Source organism: Lynx canadensis, chromosome B1 (genome assembly GCF_007474595.2).
Source record: "Lynx canadensis isolate LIC74 chromosome B1, mLynCan4.pri.v2, whole genome shotgun sequence".
Taxonomy (NCBI): domain Eukaryota; kingdom Metazoa; phylum Chordata; class Mammalia; order Carnivora; family Felidae; genus Lynx; species Lynx canadensis.
The window spans coordinates 115602221-115619089 of record NC_044306.2 but is presented as its reverse complement, the minus strand read 5'-3'; the positions used below and the strand labels follow the sequence as shown (position 1 = coordinate 115619089).

Below are 16869 nucleotides of genomic sequence, written 5' to 3'. Positions count from 1 at the left end.
TCCCCTGCTTGCATGCATGTACACTCTCTGTCTCTGAAAAATAAACATTAAAAAAAATAACAAGGATTATAATGGATGGGATTAGTTTTGTTTTGTTTTTTAAAGGAATCATCCAATAGCTAATCTTATGTTGTGATTTGGAGACAACTTCCATGAATTAAGGTCTCTTCTGGGGCGCCTGGGTAGCTCAGTCCGTTAAGTTTCAGCCTCTTGATTTTGGATCAGGTCATGATCTCACAGTTTGTGAGATTGAGCCCTGTGTTGGGCTCTGTGCTGACAGCGTGGAGCCTGCTTGGGATTCTCTCTCTCCCCCTCTCTCTGTGTCTCCCCTGTTCACTCTCCCTCTCCATCTAAATAAATAAATTAAATAAATAAATAAATAAATAAAATTTTAAAAGTCAGGGTTTCTCCTTGTACAATGTAGACATAGCAGTGTAAGGAATAAAATCTTGGGATTTTCCTATATTAAAAAATGAAAGGGGCTCCTGGGTGGCTCAGTTAAGCGTCCATCTCTTGGTTTCAGCTCAGGTAATGATCTCATGGTTCTTGATTTGGGCCCTGCGATAACAGCATGGAGTCTGCTTGGGATTCTCTCTCTCTTCCTCTCTTTCTTCCCCTCCCCCAAGCACTCTCATCTCTCTGTCTCTCAAATAAATACATAAATAAAATTTTAACAAATGAAATAAGGGCTAATGTAAGATTTTTAAAAATAATTTTAAAGAAATATTGGTAGAAAATTAGCTGGATGGCATAAATATATATATATGACTGTTTCTAGGAGAAGAGACTGCCTTGTGTAGAAATATTTAAAAAAATGGAAACTTTTAAAACCACAGAGATAGGACATTTTCATATTTGCATTTCCTTTGAATGCACCCCTTTGAGATTTGGAGTCACTTTGTTAATTTAAGGGGGAAATTATATATGCGTAAAAAAAGTAGGATTGATTTCATCTTAAATGTGAAGGTTTGGAAGAAACTCAAATGATGTGTAGGAAAGAAGCTTTTGGTCTGTGTTCTAAAATGCTTTGGGAGGAGATTTTTCTGGGCTCTCATCTCCTTAGTCTAGGAACTTCTCGAGCCTCGGCTCTAGGGGTGCCGGGCTCCTGTAGGACTCTGGACTCCTTTGCTTGCATTTTCTCCTCATCAGGCAATTCTTGGTTAATGGTTTGCCTTCCCTGCCAATATCTCCATCATGGAATGAAGATGTCTTAGTTATGTAAGAGGCCTAGTAACCTTCACCAGTACCAGAAGGTACCTATCCTATCTCATAGCCATCCCTGATAAGTTAATAGATAAATGTTTCCTGTTGCACCTTTTGTTAGTATGAATCAGAGCTTCTCTCTCCTGGGTGAGCTGATGAAATAGTTTCTGGGCAAAGATCAGACCTGGGACCAAGGTGCTGCCCTGCCCCCCAGGAGGTAACCATCCCCTAAGAACTCAGTGTTTGCCAGTAGAAATATATATGAGCCACACATGATAGCTACATGTATAATTTGAATTTTCCAACAGCCACATTACAAAAGTTTTTTTTAAAGTGAAATTAATTTTAAGAACATATTTAAAAAAAAATTTTTTTTTAACGTTTATTTATTTTTGAGACAGAGAGAGACAGAGCATGAATGGGGGGAGGGTCAGAGAGAGGGAGACACAGAATCTGAAACAGGCTCCAGGCTCTGAGCTGTCAGCACAGAGCCCGACGCGGGGCTCGAACTCATGGACTGCGAGATCATGACCTGAGCCGAGGTCAGATGCTCAACTGATGGAGCCACCCAGGTGCCCCTTTAAGAGCATATTTTAACTCAATAGATCAAAATATTCTATTTACTATTGCCAATTATAGTCAATATAAAAATTCTGGGAATATTTATTTGTTTCTAAATTTTTGAAATCTGGTATACATTCTGCACTTAACAGCACATCTCTGCGTGCATTGGCCACGTCTCGCATGCTTAGCTATCTGTGGTTAGCAACTACTGTACTGGGAAGTGCAGCTGTGACCAATTTTATCTTTAAGCAAAAATACCCTGCATGAATCTGAGGATAATTCCTTAATAGTTGCCATCTAGTGATTCTGGTGTGTTGTATAAAAACTGAATTAATTATATCATGGTGTCGCCTTAGCACCAGAAAAAACTGGTTCTGGTGCCTTTTGCTGGAAAGAGTGAACAGGCTGAATGGTACCGGGGAACATCTCTCTGAGGTTATCTGTAACATAAATTTGTGAATTTCAATGCCAGGAGGTGTGCCTAGGCCTATAAATGAAACATGTAGATTATTAGGATAATGCTTAGAGAAAAGATGACTGTTCCTATGCATTTATGAGCTGATACCATAGGATGTGTGAAGCATCTGGCCTGGTCTCAGCCCCAGTGCCTCCCCACATTTAACTCCTCTCATCTGTCATCTCACTTTCTACCTGTTTATGTACCATTGTCTTCATCCTGTCCTTGCCCTGTGTATATACATAATGCTGCTTACTCATGTATGCCCTTGTTCAGTTCCCTATTGTAACAATTTGAGGAGCAAGTCCACTCTAAAACCTAGATCACAGAAATTATTACTTGATACCAAATATTGGTCTGCCAGAAACAGATTAGAATATAAGAAGACACAGGCACGATGTGAGAGGGAGAGAGGAGAGAGGGAGACATGGGAGGGGAGGGGGGAAGGAAGGGAAGAGTGCATTTCTGTGTGGGAACATAACTAAAAGCAGAGGATTTCATAGCAAAACATTCCCCAGCTATTGGGCAAGCCACTGTTCTCACCAAATTCTCAAGATAGGTTTCTTTGGGTTTCATAAATGTACTGACACTATACAGATGGCTGAGACATAGTTCCAAGCCCTCCTTGATTTCTTCTGAAGTTGATTAGCACATTCAACACAATGTTGTGAGCACTTGCTAGGTCCTAGACTTTATTCTTGATTCTAGAGATTCAGTGAATAGCAGTCAGGGCTCCTACCCTAATGGAGATTGTTTGAGTTTATGCGTTGAGAGAGGAAAGGATGCTGAAAAGAAAGATTGCACAATGATAAACAAGTAAAACCAATAAGTAAAGAAGGTTAAGTTCAGAGGTAGAGCCGGTCTTTAAGGGCAACTTAAGGGTGATATGGTGGAGAGTGACTGGGGAAGCCTGTTCTAGCACAGTTGGGAAAAGTTTGTTGGAAGCAGTGAGACTTGTACTGGGTTGTGAAGGATGAGAGGGAAGGGCATATGCATCAGCCTGGGGAGGAGAGTGCTTGGTCACACAAGTGGTGGGAAGGAGCCAGCAGTGAGGGAGAAGTGGCTCAGCCGGCAGAACCAGGTTGGATGGGGCTTGCAGACTTTGTGAGGAGTATGGGCCTAACTGCAAATGCAGTGAGAAGGCCTTATGACTTGATCTAAGAAGGAGCAGCCATGATCTGATTTACAAGACTGTGGCTGCTGGGCAGAGAATGAGGTGGAAAGGAGCAAGAGTAGAAGCAGGATCAGTTGTTAAGCTACTGCACGAGAAGGGATGCAGCCTGTATGGGAGGCCGTATGAGAGAGGGAGAGCCCCAGATGCATTTGAGAGGTATGGAGATTGAATTGACAAGACTTATGGTTAGGTTTGGATGAGGGGCATGAGAGAGTAGGAGAAGTCAAGGAGGACTCCCAGATTTTTGGTGGGTGAGACAGTTGTAGAGAATAGAGTTCTGTTTTGGACATTGGTTAGTTTGAGTTGCCTGTTAGTCATCCTAATGGAGACAGATGTCAGATAGCCAGCCATGACCAAGAGACCTGCATTCAGGGATGCGGTCGGTGTGGGAGCTGTTTCAGCATGGGACTGGTGCTATGTAAAGTTATGGGGAATCTACTGTCATCTAAGGAGATTTTGTAGGCAGAGAAGAGAGACTGAGATCAAACCCCAGGGAATGACCGAGTTGAAAGATCAAGTAGGAGACTATGGAGTAACCAGCAAGGCAGGAGAAGGACCAGAAGAGCAGTGTTCCAGATGCCAGCAGAATCAAATGTCTAGAGCAGGATGGAGTAATTAGTTCTGTTGTAAGTTCTTGAAAAGTGGATTACGAGGAGAACACAGTATTCATTGGGGTTAGCAATGTGGAAGATTCTTTTACGTGGTGACCTTGTTTTTTAGAGAAGTGATTTAAAGCACAAATGAATTGACCCACAGCAGGTCCTGCAGGAAGCTTTCCTCACAGTCTCCCTTCTCCACATCACCCCTGGGGGCTAGGGGTTCCCTCATTGTTCTGGAGTACTTAGGCCTTTCTCTGTCAACTGGACTACCATATTGGAAGGTGATTTTCTGTTGAAATTAGGTTCTTTCAGACTGAGCTCTTTGATAGCAAAACTTATACTGTGTGTGTGTGTGTGTGTGTGTGTGCACGCGCGTGTGTGTTTTAATTTCTTAGCATGATGCAGACACTCAGTACGTGTTTTCTGAATTAATGCGTTGAGTATTTTTGAAACTGTGTTTTTCCTTGTGTTATTTACTCCTGTGTTGTATCAGCAGAGGCCAATGAAGAGCCCAGATTTCCTGATTCTCAGTTTGCTGCCCTCTGCCTTCTACAGCCATGGTCTTGCCTGGACTGATGTTCCCCTTTTGCCCAGGATTGCCCCCCCCTCCCCCTCTACTCCTCCCCCAACACCTGTTGGCCAGTGATTGCTTTGGAAGGCTTGCTTAGCTCTAGTCTTTGCTCTGGTCCTCTCTTCTTAGACCTTTCATTTGTACTTTATACCTTCTTGAGATCCACATGTGAACACCTGTGGAAATCACTTCTCTTCCAGAAACCACCCCTCTTCCCCACCTTCAAGTTCTTTTTTTTTTTTTTTTTTTTTTTTAATTTTTTTTTTTCAACATTTATTTATTTTTGGGACAGAGAGAGACAGAGCATGAACGGGGGAGGGGCAGAGAGAGAGGGAGACACAGAATCAGAAACAGGCTCCAGGCTCTGAGCCATCAGCCCAGAGCCCGATGCGGGGCTCAAACTCACGGACCGCGAGATCGTGACCTGGCTGAAGTCGGACGCTTAACCGACTGCGCCACCCAGGCGCCCCCCACCTTCAAGTTCTTGGGGAGAAGACATCTGCAGTTACTCCATACAATTTACCATTTTTACCCCCTTGCATACTTATGCATCTTAAAGGCCTAGAAGCAACTAACAACTTCAAAAGGCTTCTTTTTAGCAAGTTTCCTTGTGTGTGTGTGTGTGTGTGTGTGTGTGTGTGCTTATTTCCTCACCAAGGCTGTGTGGAAATTTTATTTCTTCTACACTATTTCTATTATTTTGTTTTCCACTTCATTCTCCGCCTGTTGCAACACCACAATTACACTAGTTGCTGTGGAGATAGTAAGTGCATTGCTAATAATGGAGGATTACTCCTTTAGGTGGAAGAGTAGAAGCAAGAGGAGAATATAAATCTTGTTTTTGTGCAAATGTTTCCTAGTAACAAAAATAACTAAGTGGTATTAGAGTCTGTGGTGCAGAAATGTCTATATGGGATCGGCTTATGGTTTTAGAGAGGATTGGCTTTCTTAATTAAAGAAAATATTAATTTAAGCTGCTGGTCCTCTTAGAGGCTAATTCCCTAGTTTAATCCTTTACTATTCATTTTTTAATTTATATTCTTTGGCAGGTTGTTGTCCCAAATAGAGCAAGGTTTTTGTGGACTTCATCTTTTAAGATTTATTTCTTAGAGCCTTTTTTAAAAAACTTTTCTAAAGGGGACACATTTTAATATTGTTCATCTTATATTTATTTCATGAAATCTTGCAGTTTTCCATGGACTTTATTATTATTAAGGTGACCATGTCCTTGTATGCCCAGGACAGCCACAGTGTATAACTGCTGTGCTGGTGTCATTACTGGTAAGGTTATCTGGCACTCTCAGAACTGGCCTGGTTAGGATGTTAAATTATATGGCCACCCTAAGTAAAGACCGCATTTAATAGAAAATGGAAGGAATGAAATATTTTATGCTTTTTTTTGTTTTAATCCATATAATGTACATATTTTTAGGTAGATATATGTGGATTATATACTCCCATGTATGTATGTGTAATATGTATATATGTAACACATACATATGTGTATATGTATTTTTTCTTTTACTTCCTCCAACTAAACTTATTGTTTAAAACTTGCCAAATGTCTTGATGCTGTAGAGAGACACACATATACTTATATATACACACACATATATACATACATCTATATACACACAGATACACATATGTATATGTGTATATATATTTATATATATATATATATATATATGTGATTCTCTCATGTTACATTTAGGATTCTCTCTCTCTTCCCCTCCCCTGCTTGAGCTCTCTCTCAAAATAAATAAACAAACATTAAAAAAATTTTACATTTAGGATTTTACATGATTCCCTTATGTTACATTTTTACTTTAAGATTTTACATTTTACTTTAAAGATTCACTTTACTGTAATAATGGCTGACCTGGCTCTTCCTAAATGGACAGGAGCTATTTTGAGGGAGCAGTGTTCTCCAAATGTTAGCTGTTCTGATTTGAAATGACTTCTCATATCTCATTGTGTTTCTCTCTACCTAATACAAACACTCACTTCTTGTTCACATCAGATTTTTCTCCCTGCATGTAGTGGAATTGGATATATATCCTAGACTATTCCATTGTATCATCTATTAGCAGCTCAGTTATTGATACACCCAAAGGTAGAACAACAGCCACTAGACTAAGAAAAGGAAGGGCTTTTAAAATCTTGGACACCTTGAAGAGTAAAAAGTACCATTTTGATATTCAAAATTGAATTTAAAAAATATGCACATTCCTTCCCTAACTCATCCCTCTTAATATCAAGTTTATTAATGTAAAAACTCTGAAAGTCATACTAAGATTTAAAAAAAAAAAAAGATTTTCTAACATTTATTCATTTTTGAAAGACAAAGAGAGACAGAGTGTGAATGGAGGAGGGGCAGAGACAGAGGGAGACACAGAATCTGAAGCAGGTTCCAGGGTCTGAGGTGTCAGCACAGAGCCCGACGTGGGTCTTGAACCCACGAGCCATGAAATCATGACCTGAGCTGAAGATGGACACTTAACTGAACCACCCAGGGGCCCCCATACTAAAATTTTTTAAATGTTTGTTTATTTATTTTGAGAGAGAGCTCAAGCAGGGGAGGGGAAGAGAGAGAGAATCCTAAGCAGACTCCGAGCTATCAGCGCAGAACCCAATGTGGGGCTCAATCTCATGAACCGTGAGATCATGACCTGAGTGGAAATCAAGAGTCAAACGCTTAACTGATTGAGCCACCCAGGTGCCCCCATACTAAAATTTTTATAATTGATCAAAGATCCTTGGGAAAATTTCTGGCAGGTTATGCTCTGGGGCCAAGGAGACCTGGAAGTTGTTTTTGTTTTTTTTTAACGTCTTATTTTATATTTGAGAGAGAGAGAGAGAGCATGAGCAGTGGAGGGGCAGAGACAGAGACAGAATGTGAAGCAGGCTCCAGGCTCTGAGCTGTCAGCACAGAGCCCAACCTGGGGCTTAAACTCATGGGCCGTGAGGTCATGCATGACCTGAGCTGAAGTCGGATGCCCAACCGACTGAGCCACCCAGGGACTCCTTGAAGTGGTTTTAAAAGAAAGTAAGAGTTAGTGAATTGCCAGTATTGAAGACTATCTCTTGGGGTTAATCTCTAGAGAAGAGCGCTGGTGCACCCTTCAGTATGTCAGGGGAATACAAGTCGGTTGAAGGGGAAGAGCTTGGCAAGAACCAGGGAGCACCCTTTTGTGCCTGGCTGGGTGTGTGCTGTTGTGAACAGACAGACGTGGCCGCTCCCCGCATGGAGCCTACCACCTACTGTGGGAGCCATCCAATTAAAACAAGGAAACAAGGGGCACCTGGGTGGCTCAGTCGGTTAAATGTCTGACTTTGGCTCAGGTGATCTTGTGGCTGAGTTCGAGCCCCGCATCCGGGCTCTGTGCTGACAGCTCGGAGCCTGGAGCCTGTTTCAGATTCTGTGTCTCCCTCTCTCTCTCTGACCCTCCCCCACTCATGCTCTGTCTCTCTCTGTCTCAAAAATAAATAAACGTTAAAAATTAAAAAAAAAAAACAAGGAAACAAGTATATAATCACAAATTGTGAAAGTGGGTCAGTAGTGCTCAGAAAGAAAAAGAGGGGAGACCTTCTTTAGACAGTGGTCAAGAAAGGACCCCTTGAGGAAAGAACATTAAAAGTGAGAAGTGAAGGATGAGAAGATGCTGGCCAGTGTGAGCAAAAACCCATGATGTCAGCTGTATATGAATGTGGAACTCAGGTTAAGTAATTTGTTCATGATCATTTAGCCAATTCGCATATAAGGTGCCCTCTGGGTTCCTCTATCTGTGTTTCTCAGCCTTTTTTTTTTTTTTTCATTATTGCCTTTTTTAGACAGTTTTTTCCTAACTACTCCCTTCCCCCTGTGAAATTTTAATGCCTTTTGGAGGATTACAAACCATTTCTTCCACCCTTAGAGCACCAGTTTTCACCATTGAGAATGCATACTTTATTACTTATTGTCTGTGGGGGTCATTTTAGCGTTTCTTGAGGCAGACACCATCTCTAATAGGACAATAGTAATGATGCCACCTACCTAGACACTTTTTTTTAAATCTTCCACGAGGTTGGGAAGGGAGAAATAAAAGCATTTGAAATACAGTATGAAAAATCCTTAAATGGTCTAGGAAGGCTGGGATTAATCAGTCCCTCTAATCCAATTTGGTGCCATTTTCAGGGCATTCCTGGTGAGGACCAGATTCGGGAAGATGGTGATTGTCGGGAGTTCAGGTTTTGTTTTGCAGCCTGAAGATTTGGATGTGCACAAAGTTGCAATCCTACTTAGGAAGATTAATTTGGCAGTTTCTTCCAGTACTTTCATAAAACATGATGAAGATCATGAAACGGGTGCTGCGTAGAGGGATAAAAAGGAAAATCTGATTCGTGATTGCTTCTGTGTTTCAGAGACAGCACATTTGTCTAAAAGAAACTCTATAGGAATTTAGGAGAAAAGCGAAGTAAAGGTAGAGAGTACTAGTAACCTTTTTTAGAGAAGGAAATTAAGGGGGTGATATAACTCTTCTTTATCACCAAGATTCTTTGGTCATTCAGGTTGAGATTATACATGTCTAAAGGATGTGGGTTTATCAGGGATAATTCATGTAATATAAGGTTGAGAGAAATGCAAGGAATATATCTGAAATTAGGTGATACAACCTCTGGTCTGGCTCTTTCTCTGTATCTGTATCTATGTGTTCACGTACGTGAGAGAGAAATTTAGATTAAGCTAGTTATCTGGCCAACAGTCATGGAAACTGGAAAAGGTGTACCTGTCTTAATGACCGGTCTTATAATTTCCTATTGTACCTCTGTGAATTTTGGACGTAGGCTTAGTGTGTGTCACAGACTTATAAATTTTGCAGTGTTACTTCCTCTTACTGTATCTTCATCCAACATCGACCATCAGTGACATACAGATTTTAATTGTTTTTCTCAAGATTCTCTGTTCAGTGGTGTAGTCTACTTCTCCCCCCTTCTAATCTTTCTTTTTGGTTGTTTTGTTTACCTTCTCGACAAGTCCATTGCCTCTAGTAGGTGAACAAGAAGGAGGAAAAGTATGAAACTACAGCCAGAAGGATGTCATTTATAAAAGTTCCTTCCAAATGGTTAAGTGGGAAACACAAAAAGTAAAGGTAATGTATGGTATCAGTCCCTAAACTTCATTTCTGTTCTTTTTGCCCCATTTACACAAGCCATGGAGCCCCTGCCCTACTCAGCCATCATTAAGAAAATGAAGCTGAATTTGTTTGTTTGTTTGTTTGTTTGTTTTAAATGATGTCCTTGCACTGTGCTTCTAAAATGCTGTTTGTGAAACAATCAGGGTTGGATACATACTCCCTTTTTTATATAAGTAGTTAATTACCTACTTTTGAATTCTAAGAATCCTTTGATTCCTTCCAACATGAAACTTAAAAAAAAAAAAAGAAATATTGACAGAATTCTTTTTTGAATCATTTGTCCTCAAAAACATTTTTGTTCCTTTAAATGAGATTTGATTATATTTTACAAAGATTTTGGATTGACTCTTTAAACCTAGCCAGAATTTAACAAATACAGCTGTCTGATGAGCCAGCTTTATTATTATTTGTTTATAAACCACAAGTGTTACTAATAGTTTCTAAATATTGTGTCTGGAAACGGAAGTAGTGGAAGTAATGTGGTGTCAGCTGTGAATTGCCCTAGATGCGGTTGTCAATGAGAAGTGTAATAAGCTGAGGGTGTGCCAGCAACAGGACATTGGAAATGGAACTCTGAGGCCCAGACTCCTTAGCGTCAGCCTCCATCCCAAGGGTGGGAAGAGGTTCCCAGATCCCACACCCTTTGGATTAGGACTAACGATTAAAATCATCGTGCAGTGAAGTGCTTCTTTACAAAAGGCATTCATGTGCACTTGTGAACTGAAGATGTAATTCGTAGAAGTCTTAAGAAGGCTGATTAAAATTGAGATTTTTAAAAATGTTTTTCTTATTTTAATTTTTGATAGAGTCAGAGTGCAAGCAGGAGAGGGGCAGAGAGAGAGGGAGACACAAACACAGAATCTGAAGCAGGGTCCAGGCTCTGAGCTGTCAGCACAGAGTCCGACGTGGGGCTTGAACTTACGAACCGTGAGATCATGACCTGAGCTGAAGTTGGACGCTCAACTGACTGAGCCACCCAGGCACCCCAAAATTGAGATATTTTCATTTAAAATCACAGTGTACAACTTACCTGGGATTTTGCAAATGGCAGAGAAATATCTTTTGGACCTGGCCATTATTTCTGTTGCAAATTTCATCTGCGTTTTAACTGATCGCAAGGTTCTTGGTAGCAAGGTTCCTTGAGGCAAACAGCTTGAGAAAACTCTTCACTTAGAGGGCTCCGTTAAAGTGAGTGTTCGGCTATAAGCATGTTCTTAAGGGATGTCTTAGGTGTCATTTTTGAAGCAAAACAAGTCTTAGGTGTGGTTTCATCTGGGTACAGTTTTGCAAATGGCACATTATGGATTTGTTCTGAGCCCCTCCCTATATGGGTTTAGGCTGCACACTGAATGGGGCCTTTAATTTCCGCAGGGATGAGATGTGCCCTACCATTTGGTATACAAAGCATAGCCTTCGTGTTTGTTGGAATGAATACGTATGTAGAATATGAAAAACTGTGGGGGCTGTGATGGAGTTATACATCTAAACATGTTATACCACAAAATGGAATGCTGCCCTGACCACAGATTTCGTCAACATTAAGTAGTGTTTAGAATGCCTTCTACATTTAGAAGGCTTAAGTGCTTTTGAATTATAAGGCAAATTTAGATCAGTGGTTGTATTTGAGCAAATTGTCATTGTTCTTGAAGGACATAATTGGGGCTGTTCTGCCATTAATGTTGGAATGTTGCTTTACAGCTTAAATCACAGTATTTGGAGTAATTTTTTTTTGAAAAAATTACCACTGTCTTAAATATGAATGAGTTTATAGGTAAATCTGAGAAGAACTTTTAAAAAATGAATAGCCTTTCTTTTTTGGTTTACAAAAAGACTGAACAGAAAGTACAGAATTTCCATGTACCGTGTCCCCACTTCCCCAGTTTTCCCTATCATTAACATCTTGCCTCAGTGTCATACATTTGTTATAATTGTTGAGCCAGTATTGATACATTATTATGAACTGAAGTCCATAGTTTACATTAGGGTTCACTCTTTGCATAGAATAAACCCATTCTATGGGTTTTGAAAAATGTGTAATGACATGTATCCACCATTACAGTATCATATAAAGTAGTTATACTGCCCTAAAAATTCCTAGTGCTTCTCCTTTTCATTCCCCCGCCCTAACTCCTGGCACTCACTGATCTTTCTACTGCCCCTAGAGTTTTGCTTTTTCCAGAATCTCACATAGTTGGAATTATACAGTAGATAGCCTTTTCAGATTGGCTTCTTCGCAATTTACATCGAATGTTCCTCCATGTCTTTTCATGGCTTGAAATAACTCGTTTCTTTTCATCACTGAGTAACATTCCATTCTATGGTATATCACTGTTTTTCATTCATCTATTGAAAGACATCTTTGTTGCTTTCAAATTTTGGCAATTACTTGCCATAAATATTTGATGTGTGCAGGTTTTTGTGTGGACATAAGTTTTTAAACTCCTTGGGTAAATACCAAGTGGTGTGATTGCTGGATCATATGATTGAAGTATGTATAGTTTTGTGTAAAACCACCAGACTGTCTTACAGAGTGGCTGTACCATCTTGCATTTCTGCCACCAGTGAATGAGAGTTTCTGTTACTCTGTTATCTTCACCGGCATTTAATTTTGTCGGTGTTACAGATTTTGGCCATTCTAATAGGTGCGTAGTGGTATCTCACTGTTTTAATTTGCATTTCTCTGTGAAATACGATATGAAGCATCTTTTTAGATGTTTATTTGCCATCTGTATATCTTCCTTGGTGAGATCTGTTCAGGTCTTTTACACATTTATGAATTGGGTTGTTTTCTTATTGTTGAGTTTTAAGATTCTTTGTGTATTTTATTTATTTAAAAAAATGTTTAAGTTATTTATTTATTTTAAGAGGGAAAGAGTGTAGGGGAGGGGCAGAAGAGAAACGGGGGGGGGGGGAGGAGAGAGATTGAGAGCGAGAGCGAGAGCGAGAGAGAGAGAGAGAGAGAGAGAGAATCCCAAGCAGACTCCATACTGCTAGTACAGAGCCCGATGTGGGGCTTGATCTCCTGAACTGTGAGATCATGACCTAAGCCAAACTCAAGAGTCGGATGCTCAACCGACTGAGCCACCCAGGTGCCCCTCTTTGTGTATTTTAGATAACATTTTATTATCACAGTCCCTTTTGTGAATATTTTCTCCCATTGAGAGGCTTGTCTTCTCTTGACATTGCCTTTCACAGAGCACAAGTTTTTAATTTTAGTGAAGTCAGTTTATCAATTATTTCTTTCATGAATTGTGCTTTTGTGGTTGTATCTAAAAATCTCTATACCCAAAGTCAATTATTTTTATCCCGTGTTATCTATTTAGGATTATTATTTTATAGTTTTGTATCTTACATTTAAGCCTATGATTCATCTTTAGTTAATTTTTATGAATGGCTAGGATCTATATATAGACTTTTGTTTTGTTTGCACGTGGATGACCAGCAGTTATTCTAGTACCATTTGTTGAAAAGACTGTCTTTGCTCCAAGGTATTATCTTTGCTCCTCTGTCAAGGATCAGTTGACTTTATTTAGATGGGTCTATTTCTGGACTCTCTATTCTGTTCGATTGACTTGTTTTTCTGTTCTTTTACTAAAACTACAGTGTCTGGATTACTATAGCTTTATAGTAAGTCTCGAAGTCAGATAGTGTCAGTCTTCTGACTGTAGTCTTCTTCAACATTGAGCTGGCTATTCTGGGTGTTATGCCTTTCTGTATCAACTTTGTTGATATCCACAAAATAGCTTGTTGGGATTTTAACTGGGGTTGCATTGAATCTGTAGTTCAGGTTGGGAAGAACTAATATCTTGACAATAATTGAGTCTTGTTATGCTTGAACATGGAATATCTCCACTTACTTCTTTGATGTCTTCAGAGTTTTGTAGTTGTTCTCATGTAGCTCTTGTACATATTTTCTTAAATTGATTCCTAAGTATTTCTTTTTTGGAGAGTGCTAATGTAAATAGTACTGTGTTATAAAATTAAAATTCTACTTGGTCATTGTGGATGTACGGGAAAGTGATTGACTTTCATATGTTAACCTTGTAAACTACAACCTTGCTATAATCTTTTATTAGTTCAGGGGTTTTGTAAGTTCTTTTGGATCTTCTGCATAGAAGATCATGTGGCCTGTGAACAAAGATAGTTTAATTTTTTTTCCTTCCCAGTCTACTTTTTATGTCATTTTCCTCCTGCATTAGCTAGGATTTTAGTATGTTGGTAAAGAGCTCCTCAGTGTTGAGTATGATGTTAGGTTTTTGGTAGATATTCTTTATCAAGCTGATGAAGTTTCCCTCTGCTCTTACCTAACTGAGCGTTTTTATCATGAATGGGGTGCTGGATTTTGTCACATGCTTTTTCTGCGTCTATTGACATGATGTGATTTTTCTTTGTTAGCCTCTTGATGTGATAGATTGCATTATTGATTTTTGAATATTTAATTAGCTTTGCATGCCTGGTATAAATCTGTAGTCATGGTATATAATTGTTTTTATACATTGTTGGGTTAAATTTGCTAATATTTTGTTGAGCATTTTTTCATCTGTGTTCATGAGTGACATTGGTGGTATGTAGTTTTCTTTTTTAATGTTTTTGTCTGGTTTTGGTATTATGGTAATGTTGGCCTCATACAGTGAGTTAGGAAGTACTCCCTCCGCTTCCATCTTCCAAAAGACATTGCAGAGAATTGGTAGAATTTCTTCCTTAAATATTTGGAAGAGTTTACCCATGATGCTGTCTGGGCCAGGTGTTTTGTATTTTGGAATGTTATTAATTGATTCAGTTCCCTTAATAGGCTTCTTATTCCCCCCCATAGGCTTCGTATTCAGGTGGTCTGTTTCTTGTGTGAGTTTTCTCAGATTGTATCTCACAAGGAATTGGTCCAGTTCACCTAGGTTATCAAATTTGAGGGTGTAGAATTGTTCATAGTATTGCTTTATCATCCCTTTAAAATCTGTAGTGATGTCCTTTCTTTTATTTCCGATATTAGTAATTTATGTTGCCCCTTTTGTTCTTAGCCTACCTAGAGGCCTTATTACATTTAGTGATCTTTTCAAAGAACTAGCTTTTGGTTCCATTGATTTTTCTTATTAATTTCTTTTCGAGTGCACTGATTTATGCTCTAATTTTTATTATTTCTTTTCTTTTACTTAGGATTGAATTTGCTCCCTTTTTTTGCTAGTTCTTAAGGTATAAGCCTAGCTTATTGATTTTATATCTTCTAATCTATGCATTCACTTCTATAGATTTCCCTCTAAGTACTGGTTTTAATGCATCCCACAAATTTTGATAAGTTATGATTTTATTTTGATTTAGTTCAAAATATTTTAAAATTTCTCTTGATTTCTTCATTGACCCATGTGTTAATTAGAAGTGTGTTGTTTAATCTCCAACTATTTGGGGATTTTCCAGCTCTCTGTTATTGATTTCTAGTTGAATTCCATTGTGGTCTGAGAATAGAGACACTGTTTATGTCTTTTAAATTTATGAAGGTGTATTTTATAGCCTAGAATGTGGTCTATTTTGGTGAATGTTCATGTGAGCTTGAGAAGAATGTGTATTCTGTTATTGGATGATGTCCTCTATATATGTCAATCGATCCAGTTGATTAGTTTTTATTGTTGGGTTCAACTATGTCCTTACTGATTTTCTGCCTGTTGGACCTATTCAAGTGACGTTTTAAAGATCACAATTAGCAATATCAGAATCCAGATGAAAGCCAGGTCTCTTCATTGTAATGAAATATTCTTTGTCTATTCTGCTTCCCCCAGGAAACCCCTTTGCTTCTTGTTTTCGTCCATCGTATTTCTTACTGCTGACAGGAGTAGCTCACCACTGATACGCTATTACGGTTTAGCTAAAGTACCATGAAAAGTGACTGTGTATACCCTGACTGGAGAGAGGACACAGGTGTGCATTTCTTTCATACATTTTGTTTGTTTAGAAATGTGATGGAAAAACTAGGATTATGTACTATCTGTAAACCTTTCTTCAAGGATGAAGTAAGAATTATTCTTTGCTTTTCCCTGCAGCAAGCATTAGACACTCTAGGGAGACAGGGGCAGGGTGAATCCGGAGTTCTTTTTCCATGTGCTGAACCTCATCCTTCTCTTGAAGGTGGCATATTCTAAGATCAAAGTGACATCCAAGGTGTCCAAGCCCGTAGATAGTACTCTGAAAGCAAGAGAGAGAAGCATGGTCGTGAATAATGACATTCCTAATGTTTACTCCTTCAGCTCTTGCTTTTTGTACCTGAGGTGTAACCTCTGACCATGCATGATTTAGAAGCTGAAGGTAAAAGCACGTGGCAGATTTATTTATTTGGTCAGCATCACCATCCCATTTTGTGGCAGCCCATTAGAGTCTGGGTGGTGCCTCAGATTCTACCCTCAGCACTTCTAGTTTACATCTAGATGCTCAGCTCTAGCCCTTACCCCCAAAATGTGTTCATCATGCCAGGCCTCTGGGTGCTTTGCTTCATCTTCCTTTGTCTTGCTCAAGATTCAGTTACATAAAGTTCTATTAGTGTGCCTCCCTCATTTCACTTCCTTCTTTCTTCTTCCTCTTTTCCATTTATTCCTGATACTTTCTTTTTGTTTTAAGTTTTTTTGTTGTTTGTTTGTTGTTTTGAGAGACAGAGACAGCATGAGTAGGGGGAGGGGCAGAGAGAGAGAGAGAACCCCAAGCAGGCCCCAAGCTGCCAACACAGAGCCCAATGCAAGGCTCAAACTCCCAAAGCTCTGAGATCATGACCTGAACCAATACCGAGAGTCAGACACTTAACCGACTGAGCCACCCAGGCACCCCTATTCCTGGTACTTTAATTGGTCTTCTATTTGGACACCAAATAACTCTTTGGAGCCCCGAGAGTTGACTTTCTTGACCCTCATTTTGTTCTCTGAACATCATCCTTCATCTAATACTTAAAAGAAGACCTTGAAAGATGTTGCTCTGTGAAATAAGGATTATGTAAATATACCAAAATGTAATTTGCCCTGGGATTGCTTTGAAGGAATGTTGGAAGCCTGTTGGGTGAGACTGTAAGATGGGTGATGAAGCACAAGGGCAAACTAGATTATTTTTTAAAGCAAGTTTTTAATTTTTTTTAATGTTTATTTATTTTTGAG

The 16869-nt window shown here is 39.3% G+C and overlaps 1 protein-coding gene across 2 annotated transcripts in view; it reads left to right on the top strand.

Annotated features, from left to right (window-relative positions):
* Positions 1-16869, top strand: part of SGMS2 (sphingomyelin synthase 2) — an 86835-nt gene that overhangs the window by 10555 nt on the left and 59411 nt on the right. The window lies entirely within an intron of this gene.